Here is a 19725-nt window from a genome sequence, read left to right on the forward strand (position 1 = left end):
TTCGACAGCTGACACTTATCGGAAGCGCCTTTCCAATATCAGATGTTGGTAGGGTTGCCACCCAAAGGTACTATAATATATAGTATCGTACTATATTTTAGTCAATTGTACTATATATTAGTTATACAAAAACAATATAGTATTAAAAAATTTATATCTTCATCACTAAAGAAAGGGGTATACAAAATTACAAAGTCAAAGTCAAAGTCAAAGTCAAAATATTCTTTATTCAAATAGGCCTAGCAACAAGCACTTTTAAATCGTCAAATTTTACAAATATCATCTTAATCTAAATATCAGAGCAATTTATTGATGCAGTTATTATTGTTCTAAAAAAAACATTGAACTATTATAGATATGGTAAACTTAATAATAAGAATTTCACAAAAAGATCGTCAAACATCAAAATTGTATGAAAATACTAGTCTAGAACCTTTCTAGAATAAAATCTAAATGTCAAAAAATACGGTATATATATACATTGAATTATCAATTTCATCATTAATAACATAACAATAAATAATTCATTCTTTACAATCACACTTAATCCCACGGTGTTTCATCATTCATGTAGTCTTGTGTGCTATAATAGGCTTTAGAGATAAGCTTACGTTTTACATAATTTTTAAATTTACTAACAGACAATTCAGTTATAATATTAGGAAGTTTATTGTAAAATCTTACACAATTACCCATGAATGATTTCTTAATTTTATGGAGCCTAGTGAAGGGCACTGCGAGCTTATGCTTATTTCTAGTATTAATATTATGTATTTCACAGTTTTTCTTAAAACTGGCAATGTTTTTATGTACATACAGAATATTCTCATAAATATATTGACAGTGCACTGTCATTATGTTAATGTCCTTAAACTTATCTCTAAGTGTGTATCTATGGTACATTTTATATATTGCACGAATAGCCCTCTTCTGCAGAACAAAAATGGTATTTATCTCTGAAGCACTACCCCATAGTAAAATACCATATGACATAATGCTATGAAAGTAACTAAAGTAAACTAATCGAGCTGTTTTCACGTCTGTTAACTGACGGATCTTGCTCACTGCAAAAGCTGCAGAACTCAGTCTATTCGAGAGATTAGCAATATGGGGACCCCATTGTAGTTTAGAATCTAAAGTTATACCAAGAAAAACTGTGCTATCTACTAGTTCCAATTCCTCATCCTTGACAATGACACCTGTTTGCTCATTCCTTATGTGACTTGTAACAAACTTAATGCACTTAGTCTTTTTCTCATTTAACAATAAATTATTAACATTAAACCAATTTACTACTTTAGAAATAGCATTGTTTACATCACTGCAAGCTTGTTGCTGTCGTTTGACTTTGAAAATAAGTGAGGTATCGTCTGCAAACAATACTATGTCATGGTGGGTCTTTACAAGGTAAGGCAGGTCATTAATGTAGATAAGGAACAGGAACGGCCCCAATATTGATCCCTGCGGTACACCCATAGAGACCAATGACCCCGGTGATCGCTGTCCACTCACATCAACCCTTTGTATTCTACCGTGTAAGTAAGACTTTATTAAATTCAGTGCCGAGCCTCTTACTCCATAATAGTACAGTTTCCTGATCAATGTTTCATGACAGACGCAATCGAAGGCCTTAGATAAGTCACAGAAGATACCTAAAGCATCCTGTGACTCCTCCCAGGCATCGAAGATCTGTTTAATTAGCTCAACACCAGCGTCGGTTGTTGAGCGACCCCGTGTAAAACCAAATTGTTTGTTGTGCATTAGATTATTAATGTTAAAATGTTTCAATAACTGACTCAAAACTATTTTTTCAAAAATTTTGCTGAATGTTGGTAACACTGATATCGGTCTAAAGTTAGTGGGGTCGGATGTGCTACCTGATTTAAATAAAGGAGTGACTTTACTATGTTTCATTAGATCAGGAAACTCACCGCAGTCAACACTGTTATTAAATATAACTACCAGGTCAGGCGCTACAACTTCTATTAAGGATTTGACAGTATGAACGGAGACTCCCCAAAGGTCACTAGTTTTTTTTACATTAATTGATTTAAACGCCTTTAATATATCTGAGGCACTCACATGTTCAAAATTAAGGTTTCTAGTACATTCTGGGACATTCTCTTCTAACAGTGTAACGGCAGACGAGGGTGATGAATTTAAGTTCTTAGTTGTGGAAGCTGGTACCTCGGTGAAGAATTTTTCAAATTCTGTTGCTACATCTAAACTGGAATCTACGATTTTGTCATCAATTTTTAGTTTAAGATCTTTCATCCTTTGCTTTGATCTACCAGTCTCCACATTAATTACTTTCCACGTTGTTTTAATTATATCAGAGCTAGTTTTTATTGTTTGACTTAAATAATTACGCTTAGCGATATGGCAATCTATTTTAAACTTCTTCGAATATTGTTTAACATATTCCTTAAATTCATCACTCGTATTGAACCGCCGTTCCTCATACAAGGCATACAATGCACGTCTTCGTTGATGTAACTCTGCAGTAGCCCACTCACTAAAAACTGATGCATCACTAACCATGACCGATTTTGTAGTAAATATCGCATTATAATTTTCCATAAAAGTGTGAAAGAATGAATTATACATATCATTAGGACTCATGTTGGAAGACAGAAAGGGTAGCGCCTGAATTAAACTTTGTTTCATTCGTTCCACGCGGTCAGAGGTTACTGGTACAAAAGTTATTTGTTTTCGCAAGGTATTTTTCCTTACAGCCTCAAACACCATTAATTAGCCTAAGTGGTCTGATTCTAACTTGCTGATTACATTTTTAGCGGTAGGAAAAATATCAGTGAAAATATTATCTATACAGGTGGCACTAGTGGCAGTCACTCTAGTAGGCTCCATAAACATGTGGTTGAGATTACATGATTTGAAAAGATTCAACAATCTACAACTTACTGTTGAATTTTCCAAAATATTTACATTATAGTCGCCGCATATAAGTAATTTCTTACTAGAAGGTGATATTTTAAGTAGGACGGATTCCATTATGCTTTCAAATATTTCAAAATTACTTAAAGGCGGCCTATACACACAGACAACAATAAATTGCTCCAATTCTACTGCACTTAGTTCTATAGTCCGCTCAACAGACATGGATACAATGTCCTTACGTTCCTTAAATTTTAACTGACTATTTAATATAATTAATGACCCACCATGTATGGAACTAAGTCTGGTGAACGAACTGCCCACCTGGTGATTATTAAATTGAGGCATTAATATCATTGATGTCCCATCGTATGCGACTTGGATTTTTAAACGCCACGCACACAATTCGTCTCAAATCGGTGTCCTATTTTATTTTATTTTTTCGCATTAAATACTATATTTTTTTTAATATTTTGTCAAAAATACAATTTTTCTGTGAAAAAAAAAGGTGGCAACCGTAGATGTCGGGTATGACAAAACTAGGTCCAGGAGAGTGCCATATGGCATCAAGTCCGCCTTTTGCGGTATTTGCGTTATCTAGGTATATCGGTTGTTGGCAATAACGATTTATTAATTATTAAATGAAAAAATAATACAAAAATACACGTATGTAAGACATTTTACTTCCATCCGACATCCGAAATCGGATCGGGAAATGTGAAAACGCTCTTATACGTAAGTACAGTCACGCTCTGTGATTGTAGAGCTATTTCTAGTTCTAGCTAAATTAGACATTCCATAGCGTAAGTATTGGCCCACCAATTTAGCTAGGACCCTCAATTGCTCATCAATCACGTAGCGTCGCCGTACATACTTTCATCTTTTTTATATACCTACTCCTCTGACCTTATCCATAAAACTTTACAAGCATCGATTATTTAATGTATTTATTTATTTAATCTTTATTGCACAAAAGAAAAACAATCTCATAGTACAAAAGGCGGACTTAATGCCATGAGGCATTCTCTACCAGTCAACCTTATATAATGTATGTTTTACCCTTTACAGACAGATTAAAACAATTAATGAATAATAGCTAATTGACGCTTGTAGCGCGTTTAGGAATAAGGCCAATATTATATCAATTATGAATAAACCGGTTAATAACACAATAACTACACAAATAAATAATATAAAATATAACAACATCAAGATAAAGTGCTAGAATGATTTGGGATACTGGGTTATTTATGCAGGAAATAAGCTTTTTTTCTATAAATGGTAAAACTAATATATTATTATAAGATTTATAAGTAAGTAATATATTTAAGTTCAGTAAGCTGCAGAAATAACTAACCCCCCCCCCCCCCTCTTTCCTGTATATGAAAAATCACCTAACAATGCGAAAAAATCAACATACTATAGGTATGTACATTATTTTTATTTTTTTGGTAAGCCTAAACTGAATACGGAACCCAAAAAAGGGCTTATCAACGCACTTGCTAAGTCTGAAGACCATGCGGTGCATTCCTTTTTCAATCGCAAACTATGCACCGTTCATTACTGCCTGTGCACAGCTGCAAAAAGTCCCAGCGGGGGAACAGTAGCATTGTAACGCGAGTAAAGCATAACCTCAATTCGTTTGGAAAGCGTGCGCCGGTGGCGTGATAAATATGACATTTCACTGTTTGTATTATTCCAAGTCAAAAGCGTAGAAGAACCAGTTTAAGCGCTTTGCGATTGAGCTCTGTTTTTTTATGATATAAAGGTTAAAGATACGCTGGTACGTCAAATACGTCTAAACGCTCGCGCTCGGTACGTAAATACAGTCGCATGCGCGCCGGCTGGCTTCCATAGCCAATGCGCTGCGCGCGCCGCGGTTATGCCACAGCGCCACACGCAAACGAAGCAGACGCCGGCCGGTCGTGCGCACAAAAACTAATAAATTCGAAATTCAAATTTGCCAAACGCTTCCGAATTATTGAACTGTGTTTAACAGTAATATCATATAATACATTTGTGAACACGTGTTTTAACTGTATTTGTGAAAATCTATGGAACTCTAGTGATTCTGTTCCTAGTTCTCTAGTGTTCTGGGTCACGGAATATTGATGAATTAGTGAAGCATTGTACTGTAAGTATTGTTTTGCTTTTAGTGTTGTATTATTTGCCTTTTACGCTTGATTATTAAACTGAAGACATTTGAGGTTAACTCCTTTATTTAGAATGCCATTTTAATTTTATCCCGAGGAGGAAGATGGTTTAAATCAGTCATGGTTTTTGCTCGAACTCGCACGCAGGTAAAGCAATTTGGGTTGTAAGTCTTCCGTTAAGTCAATTATCTGTAATCTTTATCTTTGTTGCAACACACCTAAGGCACAATTTAATATATTTTGCCGATACAGAAAATGAAATACTTAAACATTAAAATTTATTGAAGATGATTTATGTCATTACGACGTCACATCTGTCTTCGTCAAAACTGTGAATGGGCCCACAATCTGTTTCTCACAAGGATTATACTAAGAGATCTAATGGATTGTTTAGAGAAGTTTGACAGTTATCTATGGGGTGTCTGTCAGCTGTTTGTGTCATGTTTGTTTCATTTTTTTCAACTGACTCAAATATGGCCGAAGTCTCCCGCAATCTCTATAAGAAAGCGTTGGAATTATTATATTTAATCTGTATTAAAAACGTCGCTGTTCAAATATGATTGATAAAAATTAACTACATCAATAAAATTGGAGAATCCACTGCAATTATATACTAGGTTAATAGATATGTTTCGTACACTGACACTGGAACGCGTTTGACAACTTCGACACATTATTATGTTTATTTTCACTTATTCTTGCAATTAGGCATGATAGTCTGGGGCATTCACCTCCGTTCAGTCAGCTCTGTTTATAAATCTGCGGTCGAGTGTTTCACTTCACTTGACTCTGTTTGTCAAATATTGCATTATTTTCTAAACCTTGTTTGGAAAAGTGGAAAGTCAACCATTGCGTTGCTATGTTGACAATGCACCAAAACGGCTCTACATTTCTGATGTAATTTTTTTGCTTTTGAGAGTACAGGTACCTATTATGAAAAACTGATCTACTGGACTAACATGGAATATAAATTCGGGCCTAGAGTCAGACCAAGATCAATTAGCAGGGAGTGATAGCCCAGGCGGTGCACAGGTTATTTTAAACGTCAAACCTCTAAGACATTATGACGTTTACTTGACACTTGCACTGTCTGCATCAAAATCGCTACTAACTTATTCTTATTCTTGGTCTGACTCTTCTATGTTGATAATTCACTGGAAATGAATACATTTATACGTGCGTAGCCAACATGCCAATCGTTTACGCTCCGTAGCGATCGAAACGCAACCGTCACTGTCGCACTAATATGGAAGAGTGATAGAGACGATACGGTAGTCGTATCATTCGCCACGGAGCGAACGACTGTCATCTTGGCTACGCACCCAGATGTCTATTTTTTGCCCGCAATTTGCGAACTTCGGTGTTCGCGATTGGCGCTCAGGTATTATGGAACACTGACTTGTGTTCCATTTAACACAAATTCGCGCCTGTAATATCAGCTTAAGTAGTGCAAATTCTGTCAATTACTGGTCACTTTTTAATAACTTTATATTTTTAGTATAAGGTGGCCTTATACTAAAAATAATTATATTCACCCATAAACATAATTAATTTTAGTATAGGTGGCTAGTTATTGAAGGGTGGCCAGTCATTGACGATTTACCCTATATGGCGCTGACAATGCCTGACATTTTTGTTGTGGTTGGATTATCAACCCAATAGTTTGATACGGAAAGCACAAATTCATATGACGCACGAATTTTTGTCCAACTTTTGATAACTTGTTTCGTTTGTCTGTGCAATTGTATGACTCACTCGCCCAACGTTTTACTAATTAAGTACCTAGTACGATTTAATCCAATTAACATCCTCGACATTAATAACCACCTAGGTTTACTCGTAGTGCAAAAACTAAACGCAAATTCAATTAATTTGAAATAAACATTGACCTCTTATACCTACTTGCCATGCGCCATAGATGCTAAAAACCTGCAGGTGTATCTTTAGAGGGAAGAACAGCTTTGCGATCCTAACGAAATAACGGTACTTTTTTCTATGAAATTCCATGAAGAGTACGATACTACGACACGACATGGAGAATACGATATCCACTTACTAAATCTTAACTAATTATTTTGATTTTGATATCGATCGCTTCAGCATAATATTTACTTATTTTTTTATATTGGTTTAGCTTATTTTATTTGCATTGCAAATTTTGAAAAATAGGAAACCTATAAACCTAGTTTTTCATTGTGTCAATAACATACATAGCTACGGTGACTGCTTACCATCAGGCGGGCCGTATGCTTGTTTGCCACCGACGTAGTATAAAAAAATAATAATAATAAAAAACCATGGAGAATGAAAAATATTTAGAAGTGGAAAAACTTTTTCTCTGTATTGACGAATACGTGGTGTACTTCACTTTTAATTAAAGGCTGTCAACTTTATCCAAATCCTGTAGGAGCATTGGTCGTAACGTAACGAATAAATGTCATAATCGGGTACAACCCGACATCACAAAAACTAAGCAACATACTAGTAAATGGTCGTAACTACCTTATTAAGATATGCATGATATGTATGAGTCACGTGAGGTATTACAATAACTTTTAAAAATACCTCTGTGGAATATCTTCACCTACCTCAAGTCTTGTCTTAATGTGCAAAAAAATTTTTTTTTGGCTTACTTGCTCAGATATTTTATTTCGATACTTAAGAGTATTAATGAGAGTAGCTTAATGTTTAGTAAACCAATCTAATTGGATAATAATGGTTTTTATACATTTATTACAATAATTCACGTGTGAGTTTTGTTCAGGTCATTACACTCTTCTTTCTCACGAAGCCGATGTTTTTTGCAAATGCATTCGTTTTAGCCATACAACAATAGCTATATAGCGTCTATTATTAGACAACGCCTAAAATAACAATGGGTTACATCCCTTTGTGTCAAGATGGTGTAATGCGTGTCGTACGATACCGTTTACAAGAACAGGAAAAAAAATCGGTTTGAGCAGCTGCAGTATTACAGTGTTCACTATTTCTTCTTAGATTTTTGTTTTATACAGTAAAGACTCTAGATATGGAGTGTCGAATTAAGAGGAGTGGCATCTCTTATGGTAGAACTACGGAATGTGGAGATAAGGAATGGAATCTCCATATACCAAAAAGTGTCATCAAAAAACCTTAAATAGGTGGCGCTACAATACCTAGAATACTTGAAAAGAAAATCAAATCATAGACAGCGCACTTCACTCCGTCAATAAGGCCTAGGTTCTTAGCTACTCTAGCGCTACTCTGGAGAGATTTGGAACTATTATTTATAGCTGACCACTGGACACTTTTGCATAAGTTCTGCCTATGGAGATTGCGTTCCTTAACTCTACCTTCCATAGGTAGAACTGTTGCAAAAGTATCCAGCTGTCAGCTATAAATAATAGTTCCAAATCTCTCCAGAGTAGCGCTAGAGTAGCTAAGAACCTAGGCGTTATTGACGGAGTGAATTGCGCTATCTATGATTTGATTTGTTTTTTTTCTTCAACTGGTTGTTGTCACTTGATTATAGCGAAACTGAGACATTACTCCTAAGAATTGTTTAACATTAACTTTATTAATTATATAAAATGAACTTGACTACAAGATTAGTATAGAACCGAAGCTATAAAGAATGAAGCATTAGATAAATAGTTAAAAACTGAAAATTGCATGTATCAACTTAGGTATAAACCTGAATGTCATATTTATTATATAAAAATAAATTTTCGTTTTTCGTTGACTTGCATGACATTTATATGTACTTCTGGTCTCCCGCGATACAGGCCTAGCCTAGTGCGGGGACTCCTGGAAACTCTGTTGTCAATCTAGTTATGCACCAGCTCTTAAAAACAACCGCTGTATACTTTTTCTGTGTCCTTTCTTGTGCAATAAAAAAAAAAAAAAAAAAAAAAAAAAAAAAAAAAAAGTACTCTAGGTATTGTAGCGCCACCTATTTAAAGTTTTTTGATGACACTTTTTGGTACATGGAGATTTCGTTCCTTATCTTCACCTTCCGTAACTCTAGAGAAAGATTGAGAGGAAAGGGGACTGCCGCTTCTTCATACAAACGTAGTCCCTATTTTCCTCTCTGGATATTAACATTATTAAAAATATGTTGACACAATTTGTTGTATAGCAACCACAGCATTTAAATATTTATATGAAATAGGTAAGTCCTCTTTCGTCTTAAGGCAGTGTCTTACCTGAGCGAATAACTCGCGAACGCGAAGCGGCGTGGCGCGACGCGGCGCGGCGCGGGTGAATTCAATCCTTTGATACCTATGGAAGTGTCCTACGTGGGCGATCTCCGAATGCAGCTGGGCCGCCGCGCCTATAATAGAAGATCGTCTACAAGCTGTTTCGTTGCTTTTAACTCTTGCGTTTGTAGTACGTCGTCGAAGTACGTCGGTGGCAAACAAGCCTACGTCCCGCCTGATAGTAAGCAGTCTCCGTAGCCGATGTACGCCTGCAACTCCAGAGGAGTTACATGCGGGTTACCGACCCTAACACTCCGCACCCTCGTAGAGCTCTGACAAACTTATTAACCGGCAGGAACACAACACTATGAGTAGGTTCTAGTGTTATTTGGCTGCGGTTTTCTGTAAGGTGGAGGTACTTCCCCAGTTGGGCTCTGCTCTAGATCTGGATTGACATCCACCGCTGTGCTGTGCCCTACTACTTAATGTCATCTCGCTACACTCACATTGGCCATAGCTCTCTTTTGGACGTAGTTTAAGAACATACCCCCCGGGTATCTGAAAAGTTACATATGGTCGGTAGAGCAGGAGTGAACCTCTTAGAGCTCTCGGTTAGGGCTTCCAATACCGGTTTTTTAAAAGTATTTTTAAATGCAATAACGGGATCCCAATATTTTCCTTTTTATCCATTAAAATTGTCCTATTCGGCTGTATCAAGAAGTTCGAACTGCATCTAGCTATCATTTTATTAATAAAATAAGATTTTTGCATATTTGATATTTGCATTTGCGTCAGATAAATATTTGGTGATGAATCCTTAAGTTTTGTGATTGATGAATGTAATATTTACATAATTATGTAGTTCTTAAAGTTTATGACGATACAAAACTATATTTTTTTAAGCGATTCATATTCAATACCGAGATCCAGGGATTCCGGTATTTTTGAAGACTTATTAAGTATACCGGTATTGTGCGAAATTCGGTATTTGGAAGCCCTTATACCAGTCCTATCCAGATTGACCTTACTTCCAATTCAAATTCATTGACCCTATTAATTATAAAATAGGAGTGACGGTGTACAAGTACTACGGGTAGAAGTTAGTCACTGCCTCTGGCTGTTGTTACCCAGTAGAGTTCCTACAGGGTACAGTCAATGTCAAAGATATGTTTACACTTACCCCACTCACCTACTTTTGATTGGGGTCCATTTTGGTGTGAGCTCCACGCCAATATCTAATAAGTAAATAAGAAATTACACAAATCTAATAAATAAGAAATTGCTTTGAACAATGTCTTTAATATTGTCGCCGTGTTGCGTCTCATCATCGCGTTTTTCCCTTCAATTAGGATAGACAAGGCCTCAATATATCAAATCCTCAATAAATCTTTAAACTGTTTAAACTGAGTCATTGAAGTTCTATTTTTAACTAAAGGTGAATAAACCCGTCAGCCTTGGTACAGATTTGATGGCTTCTACACTTACAGACCACCCATTCACAAAGCAGTATTAATCGACTTTAAAACCTTTATAATTTTCTCCCTAATTCATAGAGTCTATGCGTAAACTGGGAGCAGAATTTACTGGTTCGTTTCTGGCGAAGAAATAAAAAACCAGAATAATGTGATCGCCAACTACACATACTTGACACGCATGCCAAGGTCAAGTAAGACTGGATAATAACGTTTTGCGAATCAAGCTACTCGTAAGGTTATTGTCGTCGAGATAACTGTAACTGTGTGTTATAATTGCTAATTAAGTTGCCGCTATGAATTAAACTTTTAATAAACACAGTTAATAGGGACTCGAAACCGGCGCGGCGGTGTTTATGACATTTCACGTTATTAAGAATGTTTGTATTCAAAAATCAATGGACTTAAGCGCGTTGAAAATACAATATAAATAACTAAACTATTAAATAGTGTAATGTGTGGTAGTAGTTTTATAAATACATTTTGTTTTACTATCTAATCTTAATGCAAATCGCAATTAAAAATGAAGAAAACGAGTAATTTATACGCGTTAAATCCATTTCTCTTGTATTGTACATTTGCAAAGGGGGGTGATAAATTAGAAGTTACGTAATTGCTAGGTTTAAATCAATTGGTTTAAATAAAGTACGACAATGGTAATGAACTAATGAATTACTTTAAGTTAAATAATATACAGTGTAAACTGTAGTATAGAGACTCTCAATGGACCAGACGTTTTTTGACGCTAAAATCTAGTATAGAGACTCTCAATGGACCAGACGTTTTTTGACGCTAAAATCTAGTATAGAGACTCTCAATGGACCAGACGTTTTTTGACGCTAAACTCTAGTATAGAGACTCTCAATGGACCAGACGTTTTTTAACGCTATAGAGTTTTCGTTTCCTCCTCCTCCGACATGAGCCAGTCTCTTCAAATTATGATGATGAGAGAAACCCTGTTTTTCTATTACTTTTCTTTGAGAACTCTAAAAATCTTAAATACCTTCTTAATATACATTATCTACTTTACGTTTCCCCGTTCATAATTCACTTGTCTCTATTGGTTCTTTGAAAATCTTAGTACATAGTAGTTTTCCACAAGTACAGTCAAGGGCGTAGCCAGCCAGTGAACTAGCCTGCCTACGAAGCAGGAGGTCCCGGGTTCGAATCCTGGAAAAGGCATATGTTTGTGTGTTTATCACAAACATTTGTTACTGAGTTATGGATGTTTTCTATGTATATAAGTATACATACATATATCTGTATATTATAAATAACGTCATCCGGTACCTACAATAAAAACCTTATTGCGTTTCCTGTGGGAATTGGTCCATTTGTGTAAACATGTCCTACAATATTTATTAAGTGTTTATATATTGATCGACCTAATACGCATCTGAGGGGGCTGGCAATTCGTTGCCATTAGGGCTCCTCTACACGATGGCCCAGTGTAAGCCAGTCTAAGGGACGCAGCTATGCGGTGGAATGAGATAGCAATATCACTTACTCCCTCTAACGCATAAATGCGTCCCTTGGACTGGCCTGCGCTGGGCCATCATCTAGAGGAGCCATTACACCCAGCTATCATCATTTTCAAGTGGTAAAGCCTCTTAACATATAAGCATACTAGGTACATTACAGAAGAGGGACTGTCTAACTTAAGTTCTTAATCTTTCCCACTTCATACCATACAGCACAATCTACGAATGCCAGCTAGCTTTGCTTACAAAATCACTTCACATCTTCGAGCAACACCGGCTTCCGACATGTTGGAAGGTAGGAGCCCAAGCGATATCTTACCGTAGAAATCGTTCTGTCATTTTTTGCGGGGGAAACGTGCACACAGTCGCACTTCTCGCTCACAATAAGCAATCCAATCTGTAATTACGACACAAATACATATAAAATGACACACGTCGAAGACAAATCCAACACCTGTTTTTGTCGGACGAAACACAACACGCACCGCGCTATGCCTAGCTAGGCTTTGGAAGAGAGGGAATAGTGCGAATGCCGACTCCCTTCCCGTTGTTGCTCGAAGCTAGATAGTCGAAGTATCACACTATTGCCGATCCACAATCTTAACTACATAGGTACAATAAACTAAAACTATACATACAGACGAATTGCTTAAACTTTTTTCACTGTCAGAACCACTTGGAATACACAGATGTACTTATATTCGCCACGATACCGAAAAAATCTAAAACCGTTTAATTATAATTTCGGACGACTGATAGTCATTTCATTTATATTGACACTAGCTGACATTGCTACTGTCATAGCATATTTTACCGAACATTCGTTATTCCATACATTGAGGTTTATCGTGAAGACCAAAATTAGGTTCCTTTTTTTGGATAAGTAGGTAAAGAAAAAATCGTCAATTGATGTAATACCTTCATATTTGACAAAAAAAAGTAAAAAAAAAAATCACAATTGGAACAAATTTTAAAGTATCTTCTTTTAAATCTATGTAATTAAATGGTTTTTTTTACCAGGTTTGAACCTGTAATTATCTATAAACAAAGCATGATGAGTTTTTGTGCAACATATAAGTTTTTTGTCTAAGTCACCTTCATGGCTTGTTTGTAACTTTGTATTAAGCGGGTGTTGCTACTTACTAGTCTTACTACACGGCCTATAATGCAAGCTTTAGCAATACTTACCTAATAATTTTAGTAGGAGATTTTTAGTATATTAACGGCACCAATCATGGAACATTTAAGAGAAAATTTGGAGTACATCAGTTTTCAAACTAACAAATATCCATGAAAAATTAAACTTAAGCAGCTCTTTGGCTCTTGTTTATGGTAAAATGTTGTAAGCGTTTATAAACTGATGGTTAGTACTTGTTTTACAGGATTTGCCCATACCATCCCATTACTAGTGCCTGGTCCATTATAGGGGTGTTTACTATAGGTACATTAAAAAAATTGAAAAGTTAGTTCTAATCATAAAATACGTCTTATAAAAGCTGTAACAAACGGGCGTACCGAACCGCGACCTTGGTCCGATCAGCTTATCTCTTTAACGCTCTCACTCTTTTTTGCAATTCGACATCTAAGTAGATATCCGAGATACAAAGCTTAGTTGCATTTTTGTGCACTTGAACTATGTAAACAGTATCTCAAAATGAAACCATTCATAAAAACCCATATCCTTGAAGAGCAGTTCACATTTAGATACCGACCTGTGTTCACGTGCTGCCTGCGTGATTGCTATTAAATGTATGAACCTTCGCAGTGATGATGATTCTAGAACATTAAAAGTATTCATCTGAATCTTTATTAGATAAAGTCGAAGTTAAGGTGCAGCAAGTTCAGAAAATGGATTTATAAAAAATCTTAGCTTTTTTTTGGATTACAATACGGGTGCCACTTTAATTAGCAATCTTGTGGCCTTTCTCGAGGGCCTGTATCGATTCGAATCTTGAGTTTTTGATTTCGCGAGAGAAAGAAAATCACGAACATACACGAAAAATGCACTTTCAAAATTTGTAACAAATTATGCACAAAGGCTAAAAATATGAAAATTACTTTTTGTTTGTTTCTACGTACAAAAATATTAAATTAAAAACATGATACCCGCTCCCGGGCACGCACTTCCATCTCGCTCACGCTTAGGCTCAGTGAGCATGAGAGAAGAACACGAAATAAAAACCTTCAATGGTTTACAGTTTATAGACTTTTACTAGTAGGTACGTGAGCACTAAACCTGATGAGTCATAAAAGTTGTAATTATTGATTTTATTTTTGATTGCTTACTTAGTAGTTAAAGCAGAAGCTTGTCTTGCTTCTGCCCCCGACTTCGTCTGTGGGGAATGATGATGATGATTGATGAAAACTACCCTATGTCTTTCCCCGGACCTCAAACTATTTCCGTGCCAAATTTCATCTAAATCGATTCAGCTGTTTTTTTTTATACTACATCGGTGGCAATCATACGGCCCGCCTATTGGTAAGCAGTCTCCGTAGCCTATGAACGCCAGAAACTCCAGATGTGTTACATGCGTGAAGAGGCAACAGACAGGTTGACAGACAGAGTTACTTTCTCTTTTTAAAATGTTTATAGCAAGAATATAAAAACCGGCCAAGAGCATGTCGGGCCACGCTCAGTGTAGGGTTCCGTAGTTACTCTCCCGTCACAATAAGCTAAACTGGAGCTTAAAGTATAGTAAATTGTTAACCAAGGGATGAAACGGTACCTTTCACCCGACTTAAACAAATAGGCAAATTTGCATACCTAATCAGTACCTAATTAAAGTAAGTCTTTTTACTATGAAGGGAAAACTTTTTGCGATAACTTAAAAACAGCTAAACTGATCATGTCCGCTATAGTTTTCATTTAATATCTTTCTTAAGCTCTACTTCCACGATTTTTTTAATATTTTTTGGACCTATGGTTTAAAAGTTAGAGGGTGGGGGACACATTTTTTTTCTTCCGGAGCAATTATCTCCGAATATATTCACTTTATCAAAAAATGTTTCTTGAAAGCCCCTATTAGTTTTGAAAGACCTTTCCAACTATACCCCACACTCTAGGGTTGAAGCGAAAAAAAAATTTCACCCCCACTTTACGTGTAGGGGAGATACCCTAAAAAAATTAAATTTTTAGATTTTATTGTACGACTTTGTCGGCTTTATTGATTTATATATCCATGCCAAATTTCAGCATTCTAGCAGTAACGACCACGGAGCAAAGCCTCGGACAGACAGACAGACAGACAGTCAGACGGACATGGCGAAACTATAAGGGTTCCTAGTTGACTACGGAACCCTAAAAAATTTTGAAACAGTGATAAGTAGGTAATTCCTTTGCACACCATCTAGGTATCTTTTCTTACATTTACCATCCGAAAATGTGTTCAATTCAATACCCTAGGCACAGTAAACCACCAACTAAGTTACTTCCTTTGCCTCGTCAATACCACTATCGGTATCTCCATTGAGAATATCACTTCAAAGAGGAACGTACAAAAAACGTCCCGTGAGAAAATGTGATATTAGACAAACATCAGACCGGATACCTATAGGTATTCCAAATACCTAACGAGTAGCCAAAAAAATAGTGTGTTCAAACGACTAAAAGTATAGATGCTAAGCACGAAGAATTTTGTACATTCACCCGCCATTTACTTTCTCTATCGCACGCCCATAATTATATTACTGTCCCGCTTGCACAGTGGCATTGACCACAGGCACACGGCCGGGAAGCAATACGAAATTCTTCGTTCTTAGCGACCCTTCTTTAGTACAGATGCCGATTCTGTTATAAGAATTTGATAGAAGATGATGAAAACGATTTCATCTTATTTAATTGTTACGACCTTGAGTGTGCGCTGCTGCTCCAATAAGCGTCAAACGATCCTCACGTAGTTCAGGACATCATATTGAATGCACTGATGATATCAAATATACCCAAAACCGAGATGACTTGGACGGGAAGTAACCTAAAACCTTCTTTGCCTACTATTGTATGATTAATTGATTATGATAATGAAAGTCTTAGTTAATTTTTGTAATGTTCGAATGTTTTAAACGCGTTTCCCTTGGCTATTGTATCATCTTATACACATGACACTAATGACACTTCGATGAGATGATGGAGAGAAGATAATTTTGGCGAATTCGCCTCACTGTGTTTAGCAAGCGATTGAAATAGCGAACGGAAAAAGCTCTCTTTGTCTCTAAACGCGTGAACTGGATACGTCACTCAAACATTAAAATAAGTATAAAAAGCCCAAGTTACTTCGGTGCGAGCATTGCCCCTTATCATTGTAACATTATTTTTATCGCGACATCCAAGTGCATTAATACTGCCGCGGATATCGTAAAATGGGTGACACTCGTTGTCGCACCAATACTGCGATTAGAAGGTTGAATCCGTCATTAATTTTGTCAAGGAAATTGAATGCCGCTTCAATAATGCAGCTACAGTTGTCATTCGAATGTAACCTTCTTCATCAACATTCGGATAAAAACTGCAGCAGTGTAAGCTGTGTGTTACTGTTGCAGTGTTTACCGCATTGCTGTCGCGATTAGAACGTTCAATCCGTTGCTTATTTTATTTGACGGTTTGCTTTTATGAAATCAATGAAATATTCGAAACGTAGGAAACTGGAAAAATATGATAGTTATAATTTGGATTTTTTCTAACGCATTGTGCATAATTTTCATACCTATCCTTGGATTTTACGGGCCTATAAACCCCGGTCTTTTGATAGGCTTGCGTGGGTTGGTTGGAGATATAGGTCCAACACGTAGATTCCCCTTGGAGAGCTTCAATGTCATGTAGATGTCTGCTGGAACCCGTTTACAGACGCAACAAAAGACACCCATGAACCGGTCGCAACAGGAATTGGGACTATTGTAGAAAAAGTGAACAGTGTAACGGTCTATGGATTGAAGTTTCGGTGGACAATGAGACTAGGTTATTGCAAAGACGTCCGGGCACCTGCCATAACAATGTTTTCACTAGCTATCGAGGCAGGCCGGGACTCGCCACCCACTCGATGGGCCCCTGAAACTGCCGTCGTGAAGACGACCAGGGGCAACACCGGTGTGAGCGGCTCAAGGGTGTCGAGATGTGTACGCCACTTTCTACCCAGTGGCTGATAACAGCCACTGTGCCAACTCGCGTCTTATGCATGTTGCACTTCCACCCCTGGAGCACATAGCTTTAACGACTCCACGCTGGCCGGCCAATGAAGGCAAGCCAGAGTTGAGAGTCCTGCGGGCCCACTCCAACCAACGAAGACTCGCCGCAGACGGAGACCCTGGCCGACTCTCGGGAGAACTCGGATCCGTTGGGTCGTTACTCCCCAACAACACGTCACAAGCTGCTCTGCAGTTATTTCATATTATTATTAGATGTTGCTATTAATCAAAACTCGCCTTATTATTTTATTAAGAAGATTGACGGTGACTTCTTCCGCGTCTACAGTTGCAATTCAATGCGAAACCCAAAGAGTAGCAAACCTTTAAAAGAAGTATTAGACATTTTATGGCATATTGTGACATCTACACCCAGCCGCGAATTGCATGGCCACTTTATGAGTGGATTCATTCGGAATGTGTCCATACCATTTTGTCCATATATATTTGTGCGAAAAGTAGCGATTATACTAGCGATGAGGCCTTAAAAATATTGATGCCGTGTTGTTATCGTTAAATCAATAATAAATCTTCAATATAAGTACGAACTGCTATCTTCCGGTTCAGAATGTTATCTTGGCGTCAGGTTATCAATAATTTAATTGAACTATTGACTTTAATCACATAATACAGAGTAAGTAGACGGATGAAAGTGCCAAGAATTATGTAAACAGGAGCATAGAGAAATAAGAAGTAATAGAGTGCTCACTCCATACATCAGTTTTGGTACCAAAAAGCTTATTATTTTCGCAGTCGACATCATCACATAGAGTAACTGGAACTCTATTTTCAACTCCTACGCTTACTCTGATTATAATATTAGGAAAATCGTTGAGCATTAAACTTATTGTTTGCCGCGATATCTATTGTCGAGTAGCAGTACTGAGACTTCCGCTACTCGATGCTAGCGATCTAGATGTCGACTGCGAAAATAATAAGCATTTTGGTACCAAAACTGATGTATGGAGTGAGCACTCTATTACTTCTTATTTCTCTATGACAGGAGCGTAAAACTGTTCTGACCGCAATTTTTGGGACTAGTTGTAACTAAGTTCGTTATACCCGTAGGTACTACACTCTACTTATACCGCAAAAGTATTCTCGTATACTTACGGCCCGATTCTAAGAATGATTAAGACACGTTTAAGATCTTGGAAAGATATTTAAAAAATCGATAACTAAACGACATGTCAAAATTGACGTTTGTTTCGATTCCGCTGTGATCCCAATAAGATCTATCTACGATATTTCTAACGTCAAAGGGACATTGGTCGCCCGAATCGAGCTGCTTCTGTCAATTATACGACTTACAAACGATATCTAAATGAGAACTTATCTAAACCAGAACTTATCGTTATTGTATTTCATTCTTCGAATCGGGCCGTTATAATAACAGTCATTTACATGTGCGTTGCGACTGTTGCGAGTTACAAGTTGGAGGAACGAATCGGGGTTTTTTACCACAACCTTACAGTAATCACGAGTACCTATGTGTGGGGTCTTACCGCGCTCTGTTGCTTATGTACTAGTAAATTATAGAAACAGGACTTAATCCCGTTAAATCCCTTTTCTGTAGTTTAAAAATGTGTAAAAATCGTGAAAGTTTAAATCAGTAATTACGTAGTGTACCAACCAGTCAAAACAGCTTCCAAATTTACAGAAAAACATTGTTATTATGAAGTCAGGAAGAAAAGAAGACTAACCTCACACTGAACCCTCACTCTTTATCCTTTTGTTTATTTTAAAACATTTAAAAGAACAAAAACATGACAAACGGTCAAGCCTAGTGGGTAGTGACCCTGCCTATGAAGCCGATAGTCCTGTGTGATGAGCACAGATATTTATTCCTGAGTCATGGGTATTTACTACGTGTATTGGACAAATGTCAAAAGCTTCATTTAATTACTTACATAATCACTACAACTGAATTTATTCTGGTTCTATTTTCCTTTAAAATTCATTTGTAGTTTTACATGTATGTAAAATGTATAATTGTTGGTGCAATAAAGAATATTTACTTACTTACTTATTAGTAATCGTATAAAACATAATTAAACTATAAAACTTCAAACCTAAATCTAAAATTTTAGTATTTATATATTATATATATATTTACCTGAGTACCCACAACACAACACAAGCCTTCTTGAGCTTACTGCTGGCCTTAGTCAATTTGTGTACGAATGTCCAATATTTATTTAAGTATTTATGTCTTTCTGTTCTTTCTGTTATTTTCTTAAGTTCAGTTCCATGACCGCATTGAAACTATTTAATTTATCTATTGGACATTATTTAATTACAATCTATTTCCACTACATCGTATATCTTACAATGTGCGTTTATTTCCATTGGCACAAGGATGCTTGTCCTC

The 19725-nt window shown here is 36.7% G+C and overlaps 1 protein-coding gene across 2 annotated transcripts in view; it reads left to right on the plus strand.

The window, feature by feature from the left end:
* The first annotated feature begins 4765 nt into the window (after window positions 1-4765).
* LOC133527137 (solute carrier family 22 member 1-like) overlaps window positions 4766-19725 on the plus strand; it is a 61828-nt gene continuing 46868 nt past the window's right edge. The window contains exon 1 of one of the 2 annotated variants that reach the window (XM_061864025.1): window positions 4766-5029. The gene's annotated coding sequence lies outside the window, so the exon portion shown is untranslated. The remainder of the gene's footprint in view (window positions 5030-19725) is intronic. The other variant, XM_061864023.1, reaches the window with a different exon arrangement.

Source organism: Cydia pomonella, chromosome 17 (assembly GCF_033807575.1).
Source record: "Cydia pomonella isolate Wapato2018A chromosome 17, ilCydPomo1, whole genome shotgun sequence".
NCBI lineage: Eukaryota > Metazoa > Arthropoda > Insecta > Lepidoptera > Tortricidae > Cydia > Cydia pomonella.